At 41.0% G+C, this 22,254-nt stretch overlaps 1 long non-coding RNA gene across 1 annotated transcript in view; it reads right to left on the bottom strand.

Annotated features, from left to right (window-relative positions):
- Nucleotides 1-20,800, bottom strand: part of LOC309671481 — a 164,955-nt gene extending 144,155 nt beyond the window's left edge. The window contains exon 1 of the long non-coding RNA XR_014269144.1: nucleotides 20,784-20,800. This is a non-coding gene — a long non-coding RNA (uncharacterized lncRNA). The remainder of the gene's footprint in view (nucleotides 1-20,783) is intronic.
- Nucleotides 20,801-22,254: the final 1,454 nt, after the last annotated feature.

The raw sequence follows: 22,254 nt of genomic DNA, 5'->3' as shown, positions 1-22,254 counted from the left end.
CCAGCTTTCGCTGTGTGGCCTGTCCCCCACACAACCAGCACTAACGATGTTGTCTGCAATACAGGCAGTAGTGGCTGTCTGGCTATAACCCTTAAGAGAGCTTTGCAGCTTTTTATGGTTTTGTGTGTCACAGCTTTCCTTTCCCCCATCACATTAATAATGCACTCATTGCTGTTCTTTTCCTGGTTTATCTGCATATGATAATTTCTTCAAGCTGAAAGCTACTCCTGTAATCACAATATTTCATCCACGCTTACCCTGTAATGTCTCATTTGCACTAATATAGAAATGTGGCAACGTGTTGCCTAGTGACCAGAAGCACTCCCCTCCACCCTTTTCTCCCACAAGCAAGGCTTTTGCCATGGCAAATAAGTGAGTATTTTAATGTTATGGAATTAAGTTTTATTAAATGTCAGCTTCCTAATAACATTGCAGAGATCTATAAAATAGAACTCCACACATCTGCTTGCCAAATGGCTTTCTAAGCCTCCTAATGTTTGCATTTATGCAATACAATCCTATTTTATGTGGCATTTTACAGCTCTAGGAAAAACACTTTCCAGTCAAAACACATTCTAATACATATATTTGGCTTACACGAATACATACAGGAGACAGTCCTGTGTCTAAGCAAAAGATTTGCTCTCTTTTCTTACTCTAATCCCAAACAGTCATGGTCTGTATTTCACCTGTATCTTAATTGCCCTTCCATTACACAGTTAATACTAATTGCAGGAATTACTGAGTGAAGTTCTATCATTTGTGATCTGCAGGTGATGATAATGGTCCCTTTGGCCTTAAAAATTTGTTTGTCAGATGGAAACAGAGAGAATGCGGGATGATGCACGGAGCAGGATGTCAGCTGCAGTGCTGCCAACACCCAGCTCACAAATCTCGGGTCTGGTTCCAAGAATACACACAGCAAGCTTAAAAAGCAGGGATTTTAAATATAAAAAAGTGATGGGATGCTTGTTTGTTTTAGTTGCCTTCGGTTTTTTTTTTTTTTTTTTTCATGCTTCACTCATCACTTGTTTCTTTCATCAGTAGGTAGGAACAGGGCAACAGCTAGAAACATGTCATGACACATTTTCAAATGAAAGCTGCCAGTCTCACATAAAATTCCAGTTTCTGCAGTCTTTGAGTAAAACAAAGTACTGCAAAATTCAGTCAATTCACCTGTGGATGACATGGCAGTAAAATTCCTCTGACATCCAGATATAACAACTTTTCTGTGGCACCACACAATATCGCACCATCTCATACCTTCTCGGAGGGAGATACCATCCTTCAGATGATCCTCCACTCTGCCTCCCTTGAAACACAGCATTGACATCTCTGAAGCAACCAACCACCAGCATCCATAAGTTTCATTTGTAACAAGGACCAAAAAGAGACATCAAAAACATCCTCAGCAATGACTCAAGTTCACAAAGTAAATTCTGGCATTTTCCTGTGCTCTCTGGAGCAGATTCAAATATTGACTTAAACACGCCTGCATGAGATATTCTCAGCCAAAATGAGCAGGAATGAGCAGGAGATTAAATGTGCAAAGAATGAAGCAAAAATTCTATAAGAGGACCTAAGAGAAATAACAGCTGCCGCCCCCCCCCCCCCCCCCCCCCCCCATCTTGTCTAATGTTAAGAGCATTAAAAACCTTAAATGTTGCAGTAGACAAACAGTCTCTCTTGTGGAAAAGAAATATCATCTCTTGTAAGAAAGCAAGAGAAGAGCTTAAACACACACACACAGTGGGAAAAAATCCAACCTTTGGGATTTAGTTATGAAGTTATATTTACTCCAGCCCATTCTGTAGAGGGGTGTAGTTTAAATTTTAAAAGGCTCTAATTCCCAGTTTCATATGTGACTTTTATGTTTTAATATAACTGGCTTCTAATTCATAGTTGAGCATATCTGAAAAGTACACAGTTAAGTAGAAACCATATAAATATTTTTCAGCTTCCAGCAAGCCTTGCTGCAGTTGGCAAGGGTGACAACCACAGTTCAGCTTTGGAACAGCCAAGAGGAAGAACGTCAAAGGCACAAAAGAATTAAGTGAGAAATTTCAAAGAGGGGGATGGAGGGCTTCAGTAGACAGTATTAGAGTACGGGCAAAAATTAGACAGCCTGGAGAACTATGCATAGCCCAAGTACATAGGAAAAGCCACTGACTGATATGCCTCAGGCTGTGAGCAAGAAAGCTTTCTGGCTGTTAGATGTCATTCTTGCTAAGGGAATTCAGAATTTGCCCGCCCCTTTATAAATGAGCAAGACTCTTCCAGCTAGAAAGAGGATCAGGGATGGAACCATTGAGCTGCATTTCTACCTTCCAAGTTGGCTATAGCAGTGATAGCTGGCATAAAATTTTGCTATGGGTTGCACATTTATGGTCTCCGATTTTATTAAAAAGTGATGGAAAATATTATTTCTAAAGCCTTGCTTGGGTTTTATTCATGAATACCAGGGGGCCAGATTCATAAAGTGAATTAGGAATTATGGTTCTTTTTGGCTGTAAGCAGCTCCTTACGTCACTAAGTATAAGGGGTGTGAGGAGAAGAGATGCTGATGTAACCTATCAAGTATGTACCATCAAGTTTGCTTCTTACTTGCAGCCTGTTCCCATCTCTCTCCACCTTTTGCTTTTTGTTCTGTCTAGGATCCTCAGATCACTGCTTTGAGCAATACAGGTGCTTCCTTTAAAAAGGGGCTGAAACCGGGTCCTGCAGTTCTTATACTGACCAATGAGCATAACTTTATTTCCTACCTACTCCATCTGGAGCAAAGGCTGGCATCTGAAATGTGGCCAACTCAGTCAGAAAGTCAATGAATGCAGAGAACTTGGATATACAACAGAATAATTATCCACTCTGTACCAGAGCTCCACGCATGCCAGGGATCACACCTTTCTAATTCCGGGCCCGAAGACTACAGCCCAAGAGTCATTTAGTTGGGAAACAGGAGTAGGTTATTACTCTTGAGAAACACAAGCAAGTCCAATTCCATCTCTGCTGCTGCCTCTAGACCACATGCATTAGCTCACGAGATACAGACTCCTGCATCACCTAAGGCGAACTGGCATTAGCTGCCTCACATCTGTGCAGCTGAAACAGCATCTGTAAAGTGCTCTGTACAAATGTGCTGTGGCCTGTAGGAAAGCAGAGAACAGACACTCTGAGGGCCCTTCTGGGTTTACTATGTTGCTGCTTGCGGGAGCAGGAATCTTTCCAGCCCTGTTTCCTCCTCCTGAAGCATTTAAAATGTTGTGGGCTTCTTTACCAGTGAAGAAACAGAAATAAAGCTGTGAGCTTCTGGCTTCAGAGTTCTGTGTAACCCCACCCCTGAATTCCTCCTTACATCCAGCTTCTCCTTTCACTTATACTCTGCCCTGCACAGCCACAGTCTCAAGACCTCTCAACCCACTCTGGACTGCCCCACGTTGCTACCTTGCTCAAATTCTTTACATATTTTTAAAAACATCACCACATTTTGCCAGTTCAAAAAGCACTAAGTCAATACTAAAAAGAAAAAAAAAGGAATTATCTGAAAAGATATAGAAGAAATGAAACTTATGTTTCTAGTTGCCATCCATCACATTTTTAAGCATATAGTTTGCATTACGGATAAGAAAGCTACTACAAAGTTCTGGGACTTGGAAGTCAGTCCTTAAATTACCTGCATAAAAGTCAGGGGAGGGAGAAGAGAGCCAAAAGCTAAAGACCTGTTGAGAGAAACAGAGGAGGCTACTGAGAGAATGGAGAGTAGGGAAGACAGAAAAATCAGAGAAAAATAAGAGGCTCCTGAGGAAGTGGGGCCCCTGTTTTACTCCCCACATACATGGAGAACCTGCAGTGCTACTGGATCCGTTTTCTTTGCCTCTTTTGTAAAAATAAGCAAGCTAAGTGCAGTGGGTGTGGAAAAGAAATACAATATTTTTCTCCAAAGCTCAAGTGCCACCATAGCAAATCAAATATTTTCTAGTCAGCAGGACAGTGTGTTTGATAAAATACTGTAAAAGTTTGGGCAGCACAACATGAACTAATATGATGGGAAAAAAATAGGGCATGCTATGGGAGTGGAGGTGGGATGGAAGCAAGGGAACTAAAATGTGGACTCTATTTCAGAGCAAAGAAATTATTAAGAAGCTTCAGGAAGGACTACTAGGTACTCATCACATGCATCATTTAAACATAAAGGGGAAGAAAGCATCAGTTAGCTATAGCATAAGGGATATTTATACACTTGCAAACGGGCAAGTGCTCTGATTGACAAGGTAGAACAGCAAAAGGTCTTGCTTCATTACACCCGTGAGACCAAAAAGGGTTGTCTCTTATCTACTTTGTATTTTCAAGGCAGAAGCTAGCCAAACTCTGTAGATGAGTATGGAAGTACCTTTTCCTGACACTTATTTGGTATCTGCAGTCTCGCAAGATTTAATAGCAAAAACAATTAATAAATCCATGTGTTTTCCTGAATTTTTACTGGGCATTTCACAAAACAGTTCTGACAACTTTTCAGTTATTCTAACTTGGGGCTAATGAGAAAAATATTTATTCAAAGTTTATTAGGCGTCAACATTGTTACAGATTCTCTTTGCATTGCCCAAGTTTCTCATTTATGGTATTGGTATGACTTGCATCTTCAACATCTCTCTTTCCCTCCCCCATCCTGAATCTTTGGACAACAGTCTGGTTTGAAATGGCAGATAAGCATTATAACATGGTAACTTCCTTAAAGAAAAAACAATGTACCAAGATTAAAGTTTTGTATGGTTGCTTCAGTGTATTCGAACATGCTCTAATACCTGTCACAACATGACTGCTCAGCTGTATGACAAGCACAATCAGCATGCTTTCCAGACATATTTCTTAACAGAAGAGGAAAAACTCCCCAAAGATCTTGATCATTAGATAACTATGCTAAAAGCCCCCTTATATACATGTACATGCAAATAGAAGCAGCAGCAAAACACGCTGTCTTCCATACCTTCTATTTCTTCCTTCCTCCTTTTTTAATTCTATTTTCAGTGGTAGTCTTGGAAACCCAGACACCAAGCACATCCTGTAAGAACTGACTAATCAAATAAGAAAAAACACACATTAAAAGATGAGGAAGCAATTGATTTTTGTTTTCCTGGAAACCACAACAAAATAACCCAGAACAAACACCACACATACTTCAGGCAAACCTTCAGTCATCTTTTGTTTTTATAGACAAGTGAAAAGAATTTAAATCAACCAGTGGTTCTTGTTACATGTCACTTTTTAATCTTTTTTTTATTATTATTATTGTTAAATACAAGCAAACCACAAGTTATTTCAGTACTAAAACTGAAGTATTTTATTTAAAAAAAAAAAAACAACCAAACAACAACAACAATGTATGTTTTTCAGTTTTGCTCTTTTACTGGCTGCAAAAGGCAGTCAATCCCAAAACGTATCTTTCACAAAGGGACTTTTCACCCAAAAGATACACTCAGCTATAATAATCAGCACGTATACACTAATTTATTCCAAAGCTATAATAAGACTTATCTATTAACTCTGGAACTAGTCTCCCCAAAATAAGTATTATCTTACAGCAGCACGTCTTCACTACTCACACAGCCTCAGAGGAACAAGACTGCTGGGCACGAACATTTCTAAAATTGTATTGAAAGAGATGCTTGAAAGAAAGCACGATACGCTACATGTTGAAGGAGTTATCCTGCCATAGGAAGTGTGTCCACAAGCTCCACAAGACAGCAACGTAGCTATTCCATCCCATTGCTTTCATTAGGACTACTATATTACTGTATAATCTAGAGGAGTCACTGAAAATGGACCACGCTGTGCTAAGAACTACGCACTCCACATACGTACAGAGAATGTGTAGTGCCATTAGCTAAACCCTGGAAAAGGAAACATGACCAAAAAGGAATAGGTAATTCCTGGCCATAAAAGCGAATCGGTAGCAAAGTTAGGAGCAAGTTAGGAGCAAAGCTCCAAACCCCTAATTCCCAGTCAAGATGTAATTAATCTCAACTACAAAAACTTTCATATTCTTTTTACAATCTAACCAACAACAAGAGCCAAGAATGTAGGTTACATTTGCAGAAGTGACCTGAAACCCCATTGTTCAGTATCCCAAGTACTCAAGAGTCAAACTGAAATCACGTGACCAGGAACCGTGACTACTTAAAACAGGATAGACCCGACATTTTTTTCTGAACTGCAAATGCCTTTCTAGAGCAAACTTCTCACTTAAGCATCCAATTTGTGATTAAGGAGTACAAATAAAGAAAAAGACCACCCCCAGCCAATGAAGACACTTCTGCACACTCTGAAGAAGTCACAAATTCAGTTCTGCTCACACCCTTAACTGGGGTCAAATATTGGTGGGGAGGGAGAAGACAGCAGCTGCTAAGCTTTCATTTATCTACCTGCACGTAGCATTCAAATCTCCTAAACCACTCCGCTTCAAAGGAAAGATGATTCCTTCCAATAAACAGCCCAAATATTTGCCCATCCTCTCCTAAACGTGGAAATCATGCCATGCAGAGGTACTTCCTATGAGATCTGACAGTCATGAAAAGGAAGTATTTGCAGTCATACAGACCATCTCCTGGAGTCAGAAGACTTAGCATGACTGTATGGCTTGGGGTGTGCTAAGAATCAGTGCTAAGAATCTTTGCACTTAGAAAATTAGCAAAGAACTGTATTAATATAAAAGTAATAAATTCCAAAGACTAAAAATGTGCAGAACCGTTAAAGTGCCTGTGGGGAGGCCAGAATATAGAGGAGAACAACTTGCTGGAAAAGAGTCTAAATTTCATTGCTCTCTACTGGTGTAAGAAGAAAACAGAAAAAAAAAAAAAGACACCTTTAAGTATTTAACAGCAAGCATTTACTTCGCCTAACAGAAATCAATGCCTGAAACTGTAAAGAGACAGGGCTCAGAAGGGATGAGGGCAATCCCAGGGTTGGTTGGTTTTGTTGTTTGTTTGTTGCTTTTGGTTTGGGTTTGTTTTTGGTTTTTTTTTTTTTTTTTTTTTTTTTTTTTAAACACAGTGAATCTGGATGCCTTGAAATCTGTTCAGGGATTGGTGAGAAAAGAGTAAGGTGTTCTTATACGAAAGTCATGTTATTATGACAAATCCTGGAAAAAATACCCTGAGCTCATTCAGTACCTTATAAAATGAAGTTTGCGGCTGAGTTGTCAAAGGTAAACACATAAAAATAAGAACCACCCCAATGTTTACATTATACCATAGAAAATTAGTCACTATATTGCAGTATTGTTTTAGACATGTACAGTGTAGAATGAAAACTGCAGGGAACTTAATTGTGTCAATATTTACCCCAAAAGCCACTTAGAAAGTTGCATTTGCTTTGAAGAAAGCCAACAGCTAATATTTTCGAAACAGTATGAGGACTTTTTTTTTTTTTCCTGTAGAAGAGGCATCTGGTCTTGACAAGAAAGTACAACTGCAGTTAGACACAGCCTTCTTGCAGAGACTTGTTAGGGAGCAGTGTAAGTTCAGCAAGGAATGCTGACACTTTATTGTCTCCCCCCCTCCCCAAAAATTCCTTCAAAGCTTCTTTACAAACAGAATTCTGGGGAATAGCACAATGACCAAACCATTTTGTTCTGACAAAACAGTAAGTCTGACTTTCATTTCAGAGTCCAAAAATAACCTAGAAATACTCTTTAAGGAGTGAAGGAAAACAATTATAAAAAGGGGTGAGGGGCTCAAAACATTCCTTTTGAAATGGCCAGGAGGAGCTCTCTGAGCTTTACAAAATAGACCCATTCCCATTTACTTCCTAGGAAATATTTTGCATAAACTGACATCCTCAAAATCTCTTTCATCTAGTGATATGCTGACTAGGAAGGCGCTTTCCCTCCCACCCTGAACTTGAACACTGGGGTTGGTAAGGTGTTGACCAATGACTAAAGTGGAATTGCAAAAGATGTGACCTGTTTCAGAGACTGACTAAGCTGAAAAACAAGTCCTTTCAGTACTGTATGGAGAAAAAAAGAAAAATAGTGACCAATGCCTGGGACTGTCCAGAAGCAGACAGGCAGAATTCTGCCCTTCCAATTTATCTAATGGCAAGGCATTAGCTGTATTTCTTCACAGGATCTATACATTTCACACTCCTTTTCCATAAGAAAAAACAGATAACGTTTTCTTCCTATAAAGATACATACTGCTTTGCACATGCAGGTCTGCAGATGGACTGAACAGGTTGCCACACAAGGACTAATTACGTATTCTCCACTCAGATAAAAGATGCGAAGTTCAGCAACACATTTCATCCATCAGCCTCTCCTACTAAAGGCAAAACCACTGGAAATCCAGTGCCAAGACCACTGGCTGCCCCACACCAACTCTTCTTGGTGCCTTACACTGCCACCGTTCAGACAGTTGGTTACTGCTTTTTACCGCGTATCCTGAGCACATGCACTTGTGCTCCCCTCTCTATCAGAAACTGATGAGAATTTTTCTGCAGTTAAATGTGGGGAAGTCATCCTTCTCAGACAGTAATAATCTGATTCTCCTTTATGACCAGCCACCACAGGAAAGGAGCCTGAAAGATATATAAAACTACAGCAGGTCTTATTTTTTTTTAAATAATTATTTTACTCTAGGCTACATTGCACCCTCTAGATGCTGGGCAATACATTGAGAAACAACCAAAAACCAGCTGCTACAGCAGCTCAAGGAACTGGGAAGATGTTGGAGGTCATGGACAAGTCGTTTGAGTAGAGTGGTTCTTCCCTTATCTGTTTCCCAAAAGCTGGGACCCACTTCCAGAATCAAGACAAGGAGGATAAGAAGTCTTTCATTACTGGATTTTTCATGTTTTAACTCTGTTATATTGCACTGCATTTAGCAGCACAGTTGAAAATGGGGCAGGGTCACTGTTAGACAAGATTCTTTGGGGTGCTCACAATTGTGGAGCTGCAGTCTGACTGTTCCCCTGCTGCCTGTCCCCACAAGCCATTATCACTCCCACAAAGTCGGTATCTCTAAACTTGTCTAATAACTTGCTGACACCTCATATCCATGCCAGAATCCAGAAAAGTCTCTCCCAAGTAAAAGGGGATGTGAAGTCTTTGCTAGGCTACTCATCCTTAAATCCTGCTGTTCCTCTGCCTCTCAAGCCAAGTCCACACAGTTCTTAAGTCCTTTGTGCTTACTTCATTACACAGATCAACTCATTCCCTTTACCTCATTTTTAAAAATGTATGTGTTTTTTTCTTTTTATCTTTACCTTATCTTCTCTTTTTTTTCATTTTAGAAATGCTCCCTTGTCCGGGCTACTCCACTGTGAATTCTTCTGATTCAAATAAAATATTCATGTCTTTAAATATTCTCTGACATCCAGCACCACAGGCCATATCCATGGCCGTAGGCTTTCCGCTAGCTAGAATCAGGCTTGTTACATTAATGCAGCATAAGCCTCAGATCAGGGATTCCCAATCTCTTTGTAGTCAAAGCTTGCTCGAGATGACTGGAAATTATCTATGTCCCACTGGGTTAAGCTCTTCCTCCTCTGCTCAAATAGCGCAGGGCTGGAGGTAGCTCCTCTAGCCTCCCGCTGCCTCCAGAGCAGCTCCTCCTCCCACACCTCTCTGACTCTTTCCAGCAACTACAGTAAGATGTCCAGAACTAGGCACAGGTTCTGCTCTGCACTCCTCCATCCAAAGGAACATTTGCCCTCTTGAGAGCCATTGGTCATTGCATTTTTGCACAGTCTGAATGCAAACAGTGTTTGCCAGCAAACTTTCTGCCAGACCAGCATCTCCCTTGTACCTCTTCTTTACGCCCCCAGGCATTTCATCACCTGCCCAATACACGAAGCATCACACGAGAGCCAACATATATAGACACAGAAGCTGCTGGACGTTGACCACCTGTGTAAGTCTGTAGTGGGCAGAGGTGCAAAGATATCTCCTTTTTGAAAGGCTCTTAATGAAAATCAGGGCCTACCAAAGTCCTGTGCAGTGTTATGCCATTCACAGAAGGCACTGCTGAGTCCTGGGAGGTCCAAATATTCCCATACGGTTTTCAGCTAGTTTACTAAAAACCAAACCACCGATGAGCAATACCATACACTGATTGCTAAGGATGCAGAAATGTTTGTGCCGAGCTGATTTTCCCTGTTTCACCTGCAGGTTCCCTGTTAGCCCCTTACCTTACTCCCCATCCTCATTCCAACATTTTTGTATTCATTACATTTTTGTTACTTCAAGCTGATTTCCCTTTTAGAGCAACACTTTTTATAGTTGTCACTGCAGACAGATCAAATTACAGTTTATAAATTCATGTATTTAACTGATGATCTCAGATTTTGACAGTACTTTACCTGTAACCCTGCCTCAAATTTCGTATTTTCTGCTATGCACCACAGAAACCTAACATCTGGTAAGTCACCCTGAAGAGGACTAGCCCCACAACAGGGTAGGCAGCACTTCAGCTTCACAGATGTGACACACAGGACTAGGAGAGTGGTCTCTGAATTTTAAAGCATTGATCTGTAAGGTGTAGAACAAGATGATGTACCTTGATGCACTCCTCAGATGTTAGAAAGTTTAAACAGTTCTTGAATATGAAGACATATCTGATCCGATAACACAGAGCTGTTCAGGATGCTTTAACTAGTGATAGAAACAGTGATCTCATTCATGGGTGCAAACCACTATTTACACACATTATGTAAATACTTTTTGAAGAAATTTTGGCAGGGATTTTCAAAGGACCCTGCAGGACTTTCGTGACAACAGACCAGCTGCCTCAAATGGCAACATTAACTTTCAACTTCATCACAGCTAGGATCTGTAGGAAATTCGGCATTATTCCTATCAGAGTTTCAACAGAAGAAACACCCTTTTGACTTATTTCTATAAAGAAACAATGATTTTCCATGGGAGAAAAAATTACAAAGCAAGAAACGGCAGAAGAAAGGGAAAATCCACCCATTTGGCATGAACGACTTGGCAAGATTTGCCATTTGGTGTAGAAAGAGTGGCTTCAATCCCTCACTTCCTAAGAAATTGTCTCTTTGTCCTTTCTTCTCTTTGAAAGCAGCTGTAAATATTTGCAGCGCCTTACTGATAACCTCATTGGAAATCTTCAGCAGAATTCTCCTTGGCTAGATACTAACACAATATCTGAGAATGGGAGACAGGTAAAGGAAGGACCACTACTTACCATACCATCCAAATCTCTCTCTTGCTTGGACCCATTTGTCCTTCTGCAGCCCGTCTAACACAGTCTATCCTTTTGCTTTAACCTTCACAGCACATCGCACAAAGACCGCACATTTGGACTAAGCTAACACCTTAATGCAGCATTGGATGAAATAGACTTCCTCATAAGACTCAGTATTTAAGGTTTAGGTGTCACTGCCTAATTGTTTAGCTGTAATTTAATTTTTCTTCTTTTCAGGCTTGATATTGAGATATTGAGGAATTCATGAGCTCTAGATTAAAGGAAGAGGGCAGTACCTTATCATTTCAACACAGTATTTTTTGTACTGCAGCTTGGTTTTTTTCCATACTCTGTCAGTGTAGTCTTGTTCCCTCTCATCATCGCTTTCTCTAACAGAGAAAAGGGGAGAAAAATTGCAGTACCTCAGTTTCCCAAAACTCACTCCTCTAACACAAATTCAGAAACAGATAACAGGCAGGCTGAATGACAGATTTGTGCCAAAGCACTCTGTTCTATACCTATGGCACAGAGAGTTGGTTGTGACGCCCTCAAATAGATCTTGCTATCATATGTCATATTTGCCTCCATATCACCCTAAAATAATCCTTTCCTAGAAGGAAAAAGATCTTATTAGATTTGTAGGGAGAAAGAACCAGTCTGTCCTTACTTTACAGCAGCATGGCTACGCACATAAGTTTGTGTTACTTGTTGACAGTTTGGCACCTGAAGGGGAAAGTTGTTGCTCAAGCAATTCACAATAACTCTCCTGTTTCGATATCGCTTTACAGGGTCTCCCTTATTTATTGGATTGCCACCACAAAGTTTATTGCCTCAATCAATTTTTATTAATGCTCAAGGAAACAACACAAAATCAAATAGAAATACCTTGTGGGAAAAAAAGCATACTACTAATGTGAAAAATCATTTAAAATTATTAGCTAAATTACTAAAATGGCAAACCCCAAAACTGGATATAAATACATTTGATACAGTTTAGCTATCCACTGATGCAAATAAGTTATGTTTAGCGTTCAGAAATTTAAAACAAAATAAAACATTGCTTGTTATGGGGTCAAATGTTTACTTTCTTCTAAATGAAAAAGCTAGAACCAAGACTTTGTGCTATACCCAGCATCCAAGCATCCACCCAATCCTTTTTAAAGGTTCCAGCTTTTTATGCAAGTAGGAAAACAATTATTGTTGCACTGTGGTCTCGCATACTGCAAATTCAGCATATCTAACTGCTGATGGGGTGTGGGGGAGAAAGAAAGAGCAGCTCACTCTTCTGGCCAAAGCACTTTGCTCCTTCAGCTGCAATGCAATGCTCCTGAGGAGCCACAGAGCTTATGGAAGAGCTCCTAGTTCAGGTCGAGAGATTTTGCGAACCCTTCCCATGCTGACTACAGATGCTGTTCGCGCCAACTTCCAAACCCACCTCTTTCTCAGTGGCTGCTGCACCGCAGCAGCAGGACATGGGGACACCCCCTTCTTAGCTGCCACAAACCCCGTGCCCTATTCTTTTCATGCAGCAGCTGTTTACTAGGGACACCAGCATGTCCAAAAGGAGAGGGCTGCTATAAACGTGGTCTCTCTCTAGTGAGATTTGGTGGGATTCACAGGCCTGACAAACCCACTTAAAGTTGAAGGCTTCCTCCAAACTCCTGTGTATTTAAGAATCCAATCCCTTTTGAAAGATGGCTGCCAGAAGGTAAAGGCTGGCTGCACTTTGCATTCCTCAGGTTTTTAATGCATGGTTGCAGGTTTTGTTTCCTGAATGGAACAAAGGAGGCTCGCTTGTTTGTTTCAAGAAAAAGAGCACACAAATGTTGTGGTTGTACAAGTCGGGGCATGTGTCAAACATTGAGAAAGAGCAGCATAATAAATAAAAAAGCAGGTGCTATGACAAGCTTCCAAACTTGCCATACAAGCACCAGTGATGATTTTTTTTTTTATATATAACTACAGTTCATCCCACCTAGTTTGTTTTCCAGTAAGTGGTTCATCTGTTGGTCTAGCATATGCATTAAATCAAGCACTTTCTCTTCCTATCATCTTTGTTACAGTGGTTGTTCTCACACTTTGAAAGTCCAGTTCTACATTTGCTTTGGGACAGAGGATTGAGAGAAGCACCACATACAAAAAGGAATGCATTGCACTTGATACAGCCAAGATGAAGTTCAAGATCCTTGGGGTAGTGAGGAGGGTGCACATCAAGCTCACTACCCTGCACTTCAGGAGAGCAGACTTTGGCCTCTTCAGGGATCTGCTTGGCAGAGTGACGTGGTTTAAAGTCCTAGGGGGAAGAGGGGCCCAAGAAAGCCCCTTTCAAGGGGCTTCACCCCTTGGCTTCACCCCCTGAATTCAAGGGTCACCTCCTCCAAGCTCAGGAGTGATGCATCCCAACAAAGAGGAAGTCAGGCAAAAATGCCAGGAGGCATTCATGGATGAACAAGGAGCTCCTGGAGAAACTCAAACAGAAGAAGGAAGCCTACAGAGTGTGGAAGCAAGGGCAAGTAGCCTGGGAGGAATACAGAGAAATTGTCCGAACAGCCATGGATTGGGTTAGGAAAGCTAAAGCCCTTACAGAATTAAACCTGGGCACTGATGTCAAAGGCAACAAGAAAAGCTTTTATAGGTATTTCAGTGACAAAAGGTAGACTAGGCCCACTCAGGAAGGAAATAGGAGACATGGTCACCTGGGATACGGAGAAGGCTGAGGTGCTCAATGACTTTTTTGCCTAGGTCTTCACTGGGAAGTGCTCTAGACACACCGTCCAAGTTGCAGAAGGCAAAGGCAGGGACTGGGAGACTGAAGAACCACCCACTATAGGAGAAGACCAGGTTCAAGACCAGCTGAGGAATCTGAAGGTGCACAAGTCCATGGGACCTGATGAGATTCATCTGTGGGTTCTGAGGGAACTGGCATATGAAGTTGCTAAGCCACTATCCATAATATCTGAGAACTACAGGTAACTCAGTCTCACCCCTGCTCCCAGCAAGATCATGGAGCAGATCTTCCTGGAAACTCTGCTAAGGCACATTGAAAATAAGGAGGTGATTGGTGACAGCCAACAGGGCTTCATTAAGTGCTTGTGCCTGACAAATCTGGTGGCCTTCTACGACACTGTTACTGCGGCAGTGGACAAGAGCTACTGACATCATCTACCTGAACTTGTGGAAAGCATTTGACACTGTCCCACACAATAGCCTTGTCTCTAAATTGTAGAGACATGGATTTGACAGATGGACCACTCAATGGATAAGGCATTGGCTGGATGGTTGCACTCAAAGACTTGCGGTCAATGGCTCAATGTCCAAGTGACAAGCAGTGATGAGTGGTATTCCTCAGGGGTCAGTACTTGGACCAGTGCCGCTTAACATCTTTGTTGGCGACATGGATGTTGGGATTGAGTGCACCCTCAGCAAGTTTGACGACGACACCAAGCTGTATGGAGCGGTTAACACACTGGAGGGAAGGGATGCCATCCAGAGGCACCTGGACAGGCTGGAGAGGTGGGCCCAAGCCAACCTCATGCAGTTCAACAAGGCCACGTGCAAGGTCCTACAGCTGGGTCGGGGCAATCCCGTGCACAAATAGAGTCTGGGTCGAGAATGGATTGAGAGCAGCCCTGAGGAGAAGGACTTAGGGGTGTTGGTTCATGAGAAGCTCAACATGAACTGGCAATGTGCACTCACAGCCCAGAAGGCCAACTGTATCCTGGGCTGCATCAGAAGAAGTGTGGCCAGCAGGTCAAGAGAGGTGACTCTGGCCCCTCTACTCTGCTCTGGTGAGACCCCACCTGGAGTACTACATCCAGCTCTGGGGCCACCAACATAAGAAAGACATAGGCCTGTTGGAGTGAGTCCAGAGGAGGGCCACAAAGGTGATCAGAGGTCTGGAGCACCTCTCCTATGAGGACAGGCTGAGACAGGTGGGGTTGTTCAGCCTGGAGAAGAGAAGGCTCCAGGGAGGTCTTATAGTGGCCTTCCATTACCCAAAGCAGGCCTACAGGAAAGATGGGGAGGGACACTCTTTATCAGGGAGTGTAGTGGTAGGAAGAGGGGTAACAGTTTGAAACGGAAAGAGGGTAGATTTACATTAAATATTAGGAAGAAATTCTTTACTCTGAGGGTGGGGAGACACTGGAACAAATTGCCCAGGGAAGTTGTGAAGGCCTCGTACCTGGAGGTGTTCAAAGCCAAGTTGGATGGGGCTTTGAGTAACCTGGTCTAGTGGAAGGTGTCCCTGCCCATGGCAGGGGGGGTTGGAACTGGATGATCTTTAAGGTCCCTTCCAACTCTAACCATTCTATAATTCTGTGAGCAGAAGGTGCTCTGAGAAATGGAGGATAAAGAGGCACAAAATACTCTGGAACTACATCCCCGTATGGGTCCTACAGCCCATAAGAGATTAACAAAACCAACAGTAGAATTTAGAAATGCTGAAATATTCTGTTACCACTACAAAATAATGACATAAAAGATCTTTGTGCTATGCAAACTTTCTTTTGAAGTATTTAAACTCTTCCCCAAATGGAGATCAATGGTGCTAAAATGCTGCAATGTTCTGAGACATCAGATGCAGCTCCTTTTGTCATTTCTTTATTTTTGACATTTAGCTGAGATTTCAAAACTGCACTTTGCAGCCCTACTAAGCACCTTCTAGTTTATGTTGAGAGAAACAAAGGTGAAAAACTGACCTCATTTAAGTGCCTAACCTGAAATCTGAGCTTCTCTGGTCACCTATGCCTGGCTATAATCCTTTCCAGGATGGTCTAAGAAAAAATGAGTGACATTGTTTTCACCTAAGTTTCAACATCTGAGCCTGTCACTTTACAACCACTTTTATAGAACCGGACAGATCAATCCCAAAAGGTGGTTCACTGATTACAAAGAGAGCTTCAGTCAGTAGTTTGGATTATTTGAACAGCAAAAAGTTAGTGCGCAAGGATCCCATCTCACACCTTTGGCCTAGATGAAGATTACGGGGCTGGTCCAACAGCTGAAAATTGAAGCCATGAGTACAAGACTCTCACCTTTGAAATCAAGAGTCTCCCAGTGCTCCGTTGCAGGACAAAGTCCATGCAGAGGACAACACAATGGCCCCCCGAAAAGCACCTATGTGTTTGCCCATCTAACGAGGAGTGGCAGCATCCTGCTATCAGAAAACTGCTGTCACAATAATGAGACAAGCAAACAGTGACAGAGGTCTTTTCCAGAAAGTAATCAGTTTTTAAAATAACACAACACTTTCTACTTCAGTTTATTTTTACATTTACAAGCTGATGAGGCTATAAATTTGAACTAGAAGTGTCTTCCATCCTACTTTGATAAATAGACCACAGACAGTATGACAGCCTTTTTAAATTAAGGACCTGACTTTCATCAAGAGAGATTTTTTGCAGAAATTTTGCAGAAACCCTTAGCAAACTTAACCTGAACTTTCCCAATCATAAGCAGAAAGCCATGCAGCCATTTTCAGGAAGTATTTGTGTATTTTGTTCTGTCCAAACCAGTTTTATTTTCTGCAGTAATTCCTGGCATAGATTCATTCTGTTGCTAGTGATGATTAAATTTCAGCTATTATCTTTAGGTTTTAGGCCATAGGCCTTAGACTGCCCTCCTTAGAGCAGTGGATTTTGTGGTAGATCCATTAGACAATGAGTCAATACAACTTCTGTCTGCTGAGATATTTCCTTAGATAAACTTTGAGACAATAAAGGGTTATAGAAATACAGTTTTAGCTTTTAAGTGGCAGACGCTTCATAGCCTTGGAAACAACTCTTTTTTGCAGCATGAAAATGAGAAGCAGTACCACACCCCAAGATTTTAAGAGCAAGATAGATGCACAAATCAACCAAATGAATTAGATTACTAAGATGTTAGCAAATGCTACAATACCAGATGCCAGGAGCAGGAACTCAACCATTCTCTGCCAAGCTGACTCCACCCACCAGCAAGTCCACTCCACTCTGTCCCAGTAATTCTGGCATTATTTTCTGCTCAGATGTTTTGTGAGAGGACAAATTATTCCCACCATAAAAGGTCTTAGTTGCCAGGCTATTGCTTATTCTGCTGAGACACTTGAAATGCTTAAAGGTTTTGAACCTTTTGAAGCAAACCTTTCTCTCTCCACATTCCAAATGCACTGCCTAGACAGCAGGCCACTGTACCGCTATTCGATAGTTTTTGAACATAAGCTTCAATCTCTTCTCCGACCCTCAAAATGCAGGCAGAGAAATGCCTAGGCAGGGATGTCAAGCTGAAGATGGCTGCTCATTTCCTGTGCCCAGGTGGGATGAGGACAGTTCTGGGAACACACAGGACTTAAGATGTAAAGGCAGTTTGGGCACTTACAGTATTCAGTAGGAGGCTTGTGGCCTGCACACTGATTTAGCCACAGAGGGGCACTTAAACAATACTGACTGCTGAAATCCTTGAGGGAATTTCCTCTTAAGCCTCTTTGTGCTCCGGTTTGCTAGGTATAATACGGAGAATAGCACTTTCCTGCCTCGCAGTGTGGTTTGCAAGGACAAAGAAACCTATGCAGCTCAATTCTGTGTGTTACAGTACCAAAGATTGATTTGAAGAGTCAATCACTCCAAACCTATTTTTCACCCAAAGCATCCACTCTCAAAAGAAAAAATGAGCTACATACATTTTACATCAGCTTGTGCATGAAGAAAGACAGGCTTAGTGGATGGAGACACTTCACACTGAAGCATACAAATTGGATCACTGTGGGAGTGAGGGGGATTAAAATAACTCTCAGAGTTAAGGAATGACCCCTAGGCCAGTCCAGGACAGGAAATGTCATTCAGTCTGCAAAAGTAGCACCTGCATCTTCAAAAAAGTGAAAGAGTCCTTTTACCAGCAGAAGCTAAAAGTGTATTCCCTGAATAACTCAAAGGTAAATGCATTTTTGAGGGGAAAATAGGATGACTGAAAGGAACCCCTGGAGGACTACAAGCCATCAAGTGTAAGAGCTAGGATCCTCTTCCAAGAGCTCTCTGTATAAAGCAAGTCTGAGATGTAGGGCATGCAGGAGAACACAGTCTCTCACGAGGTAAGAGTCTAAAGGAATTCTTCTGAGTACAAGGAAGGATACTTTGTAGATCAGTGAATTTATATCGTGTGGTTTTCTTTCATTCCTTCACCAATAATTTCTTTAGAGATTCATAGCTTGGATCTAGTTTGTAAGTTGGGTTTTATTTGGCATGTTTTATGTTTTTTTATTTCCAGTTTCACCTCCACCTAATCTGAATTGAAGAGAACTTCCTGATACCTGGCTACCATCAAGACAGGATGTAAAAATCTTTAAACCCAGGTATTAATGCAACAGTTGCACACCCCTTCTGCACATCGCTCCACAGTATGAAAACAGTAGCTGTCTGTGCCAACCCAGTAGCTGTGTCACCAATTTGGTGGTGACGGGACAGGAGAAAGTGCTTGCCAGTGGTAAGAGATATAGAGGAAAGACCTCTGCTACAGGGTAAAGCAATCAGTGTATATCTGAATCCCAGGGAACCCTTTGCAACAGTACACAATATTACTGAAAGATAAAGGTATTGGGCTTGCACAGTTGTGGCTTAAAGAATCAATTTGCTGATAACAAGCCTCAGCTCTGTGGTTTCTGTCCTGAGAATTTTTTTCCATCAAGTTTGCTACAAATTTTTAGCAGGAGTCTTAAATTCTCTCACCATGGGCTCAGACTCACAAGTTACTTGGGAGCAACAAGCTACTGCTTGTCAAATAACCAAGAGCAGTTAGCGTTCTTCCATGCAGCTACTTCAAATGCTCCTGAACTTGCTAAGATACATTTGACCAGTCATGTCTAAACTTGTTGATACCCTCAACACTTTGTTGCAGAACTTCAGTCCCTGAAAAGCTCATCCAGCTATAATGTTAAGCATTAAACTTGAAGAATTATCCCTCTGCTTTTTCTGCTTACCAATTATACTTTACACATGATACTACAAGCTCCAAGCTAAGTTGTTTCTTTTTGGCATTCACAAATAGTCTTAGAGCTTCACAGTTCTGTCATGGGATGATGACACCCAATCATCAGCTCAGAACCATCTTCTCCCAGTGGTAACTAAGCAGTATTCCTATAGTGGGGCAGCAGATTATTTAGAGGGAATTACGCAGTATTAAAGTATTTTTTGCTTCTTTAAATACAGCTTACCAGAGGGAAATGAAAAGCAGACTGCTGTGGCTGCACAGTCAAGTATTTGAAAGAAGAGTGGTGATATCCTAGTTTGTTTTGTCCTATAGGTTGTTCATATGTATTTCATTTCATCTTCATATTCTTCTCTACTTATGTTACACAACCAGGTTCTTGAATGAAATAGTATTACATGCCATGATCAGGTAACAACAATTGTATAGAATGAGAAATAGGAGTTATGAGCATGCATGCAAGTTAACACACACAAAAATCTTTATGAATTTTAAGTATTGTAGAAGTCCAAGCAGTCATACACACAAAAAGGCTATAATCCAATCCCTTCATGCACAGGGGAACTTACATGTCCCCTTTCACTTAGAAGAAGTTAGTTTTGTATTAATTGGTGAGCTCTAATCAGCAGGCTCAGACATACCAGTAATCCATTGCACAAATTTTGTTTCCACACATTAGGATTATTACTGCATTTGCATGAACATTGTCACAGAGTTTTGATGATTATAATTTGAGACATGTTTTCTCTGATTATATTTTAACAAGATTTATGAATAAATACCACAGCAAGAAGTCTGCAACATCTGGATGAGGCTTGCTCAGAATCATTATGACAGCATTTACTTTATCAGAGTCACTGGAAAATACTTTTATCCCTGGTTACATGACAAGCAGCAAGAATTCAATCTGTGTGTCTGATTGCTATCCCTTTAATAGTCTGCATTGTTAACAGTTGTGGAGCTTGAACTGTTTGAAAGTGTTTTTCCTCCATAATGGAACATAAAACCTTCACACCACCACCAAATTTAACCACTTGCTTCCTTTTCAGTGAAGACGCATGCTTCTAGGGAAGCTAAATCCGAACATGCTCTTTCCAAAACTGACCGGCATACAGTTGCTGTCAGTCTTAGATCAAGTGACATGTAAACATAATGGGCAAAGGTGTTCCTGAAAGTAGTAATTACAGCCAGAGAGATTAAAAATAAAGGAACATTAAGTCAACCACCCAGTCTTCCCTTTCTCTTTGATAACAAGAGAAAAACAAACAAACAAACAAAAACCCAACAGAAAAAGGGTAAAGACCAAGTTGTATTTCTCTTTAGTTGCCAACAGAGGAAAATATATTCCAGCATCATTATATAACATGGATATACTATTCAATTGTTTACAGAAAACACTCCTTTCCTACATCATTCTTAAATTTTACCATCAGCATGTTAACTTGTCCTGTTTAGCTGTTGTATGAGATGGTAAACCTCTTTAAAAGGAATGACCAGGAGCAAAGTTACAGTTGAAACAATTACCAAACTTAAGAACACCCTACCATTTGATGTCCAACATGAGAGCAATGCAGCTTAATATTTTTAGAATAAAAAGATAAATAAATAAAATCAAATGAGTACACTCACCATTCTTTTCCTGTCACACTTCAACAAATTTAATTTTTATTTGCAGTTCTCAAAATCCAGTCCAAAGAACAAGGAACTACTGCATGCTGATGCCTGAAAGGCCAGTGACAAATTCTCACAACTAGTGAACTCTGCTGGAGAGGAACAACATAAAAAAACCTTTCATTAGGACTCTTTTTGCACACTCAGACTGTGGAACATGTTAGTACAATGCTTTCAGGTTATTAACTCCATAGCATCACACAATCAGAAGAGCTAGAAATCTTTCTACAGTTATTGCTATCAGGAAAACATCAACTCTTCCCAGCAAAATGAACTATCAGTGTTTAAGCATTCAGACCAACAATTCAACTATCTAGTGAAGTTCTTTGCTAAGAGACCCTTTGGGGGAGGCAAGGGGTAAGCAGACAAGGGCACTTACTGTGTTCGTGTTTCCACCAATTGCATGGTTTTATATTATTATTATAAACAATATGCCAGCTGTATTTAGTGGCAATATTTTTATTAATTATTGTTCAGGGAACTCATTTAATTCTGAAAGAACAGATGTTGCTCCATTAAAGTAAACCACAGCATCTCTTTTGAGGGAATAAATGATGTTTACTAACCTGAGACAGTGGTTTTGTGAGAACATTTATGCCTTTATTACTTTACTGGTACAAAAATAAGCTTTATGCCAATGGAATTTAATGAAGAAATATTACAGTACAATAAAAGGCAGAGTTCATTTTCGGTGTATGTTTCTTCAGTGAAGCTGAAGACCAAGCACTCCATTATGGAGTTCACATGAAAATAATATGGATTTTTCAACATTTAATTAGATACATGTACTTTTTTTGGCCAAGAAGAGTGCATCTTAATTCAGACGGCTATTATTTAAATTTGTACCGATATGTACATATTTTGTATACATATTATACTTCATCGTTCCTACAGCGATCTTGATCGTTCTTTAGGAAAGAGCACAGTGCAAAGAATTTGTGTATAAATTATATATATAATATGTAAATTAAAAACCAACAGTCAAATGTTCATTGGAAAACATTGCAGAACAAAAACACAGACTGAGATTAGAGCAACATGCATTGGCACAGGTTGTTACCACATGCTGTATGTAGGGACCTGGGCAAAGCTGCTGTTTTTCGCCAAATTAAGCCAAAGCTTTCCAAACCTTGAAAGGATCTGCATCATTTCAGCGATACTCATTGATTCACACATTTCCCTCTGTGCTGTCATGGGGGTTGAGCACCCGTCTCAGGTAACCATGCTACCTACAACCCTGGGGTAACTTCCACAACCATGGCAGGTAGATGGGAATGACTATCCATTACAAATCCCACCTCTGGTCAGAGGGAGCTGCAAGGGCTCACCATCTCCCAGGTCAGACTGTCATTACCCAAGTCTCTGCGTGCAGGTCAGCAAAGACCTACAGCCCCAACTTGGCAAACATCCTTCTTAGCTCACAGCTGTT

Source organism: Vanellus vanellus (genome assembly GCF_965231255.1).
Source record: "Vanellus vanellus genome assembly, chromosome: 4".
Lineage (NCBI taxonomy): Eukaryota > Metazoa > Chordata > Aves > Charadriiformes > Charadriidae > Vanellus > Vanellus vanellus.
This window is presented reverse-complemented; position numbering and strand designations above follow the sequence as displayed.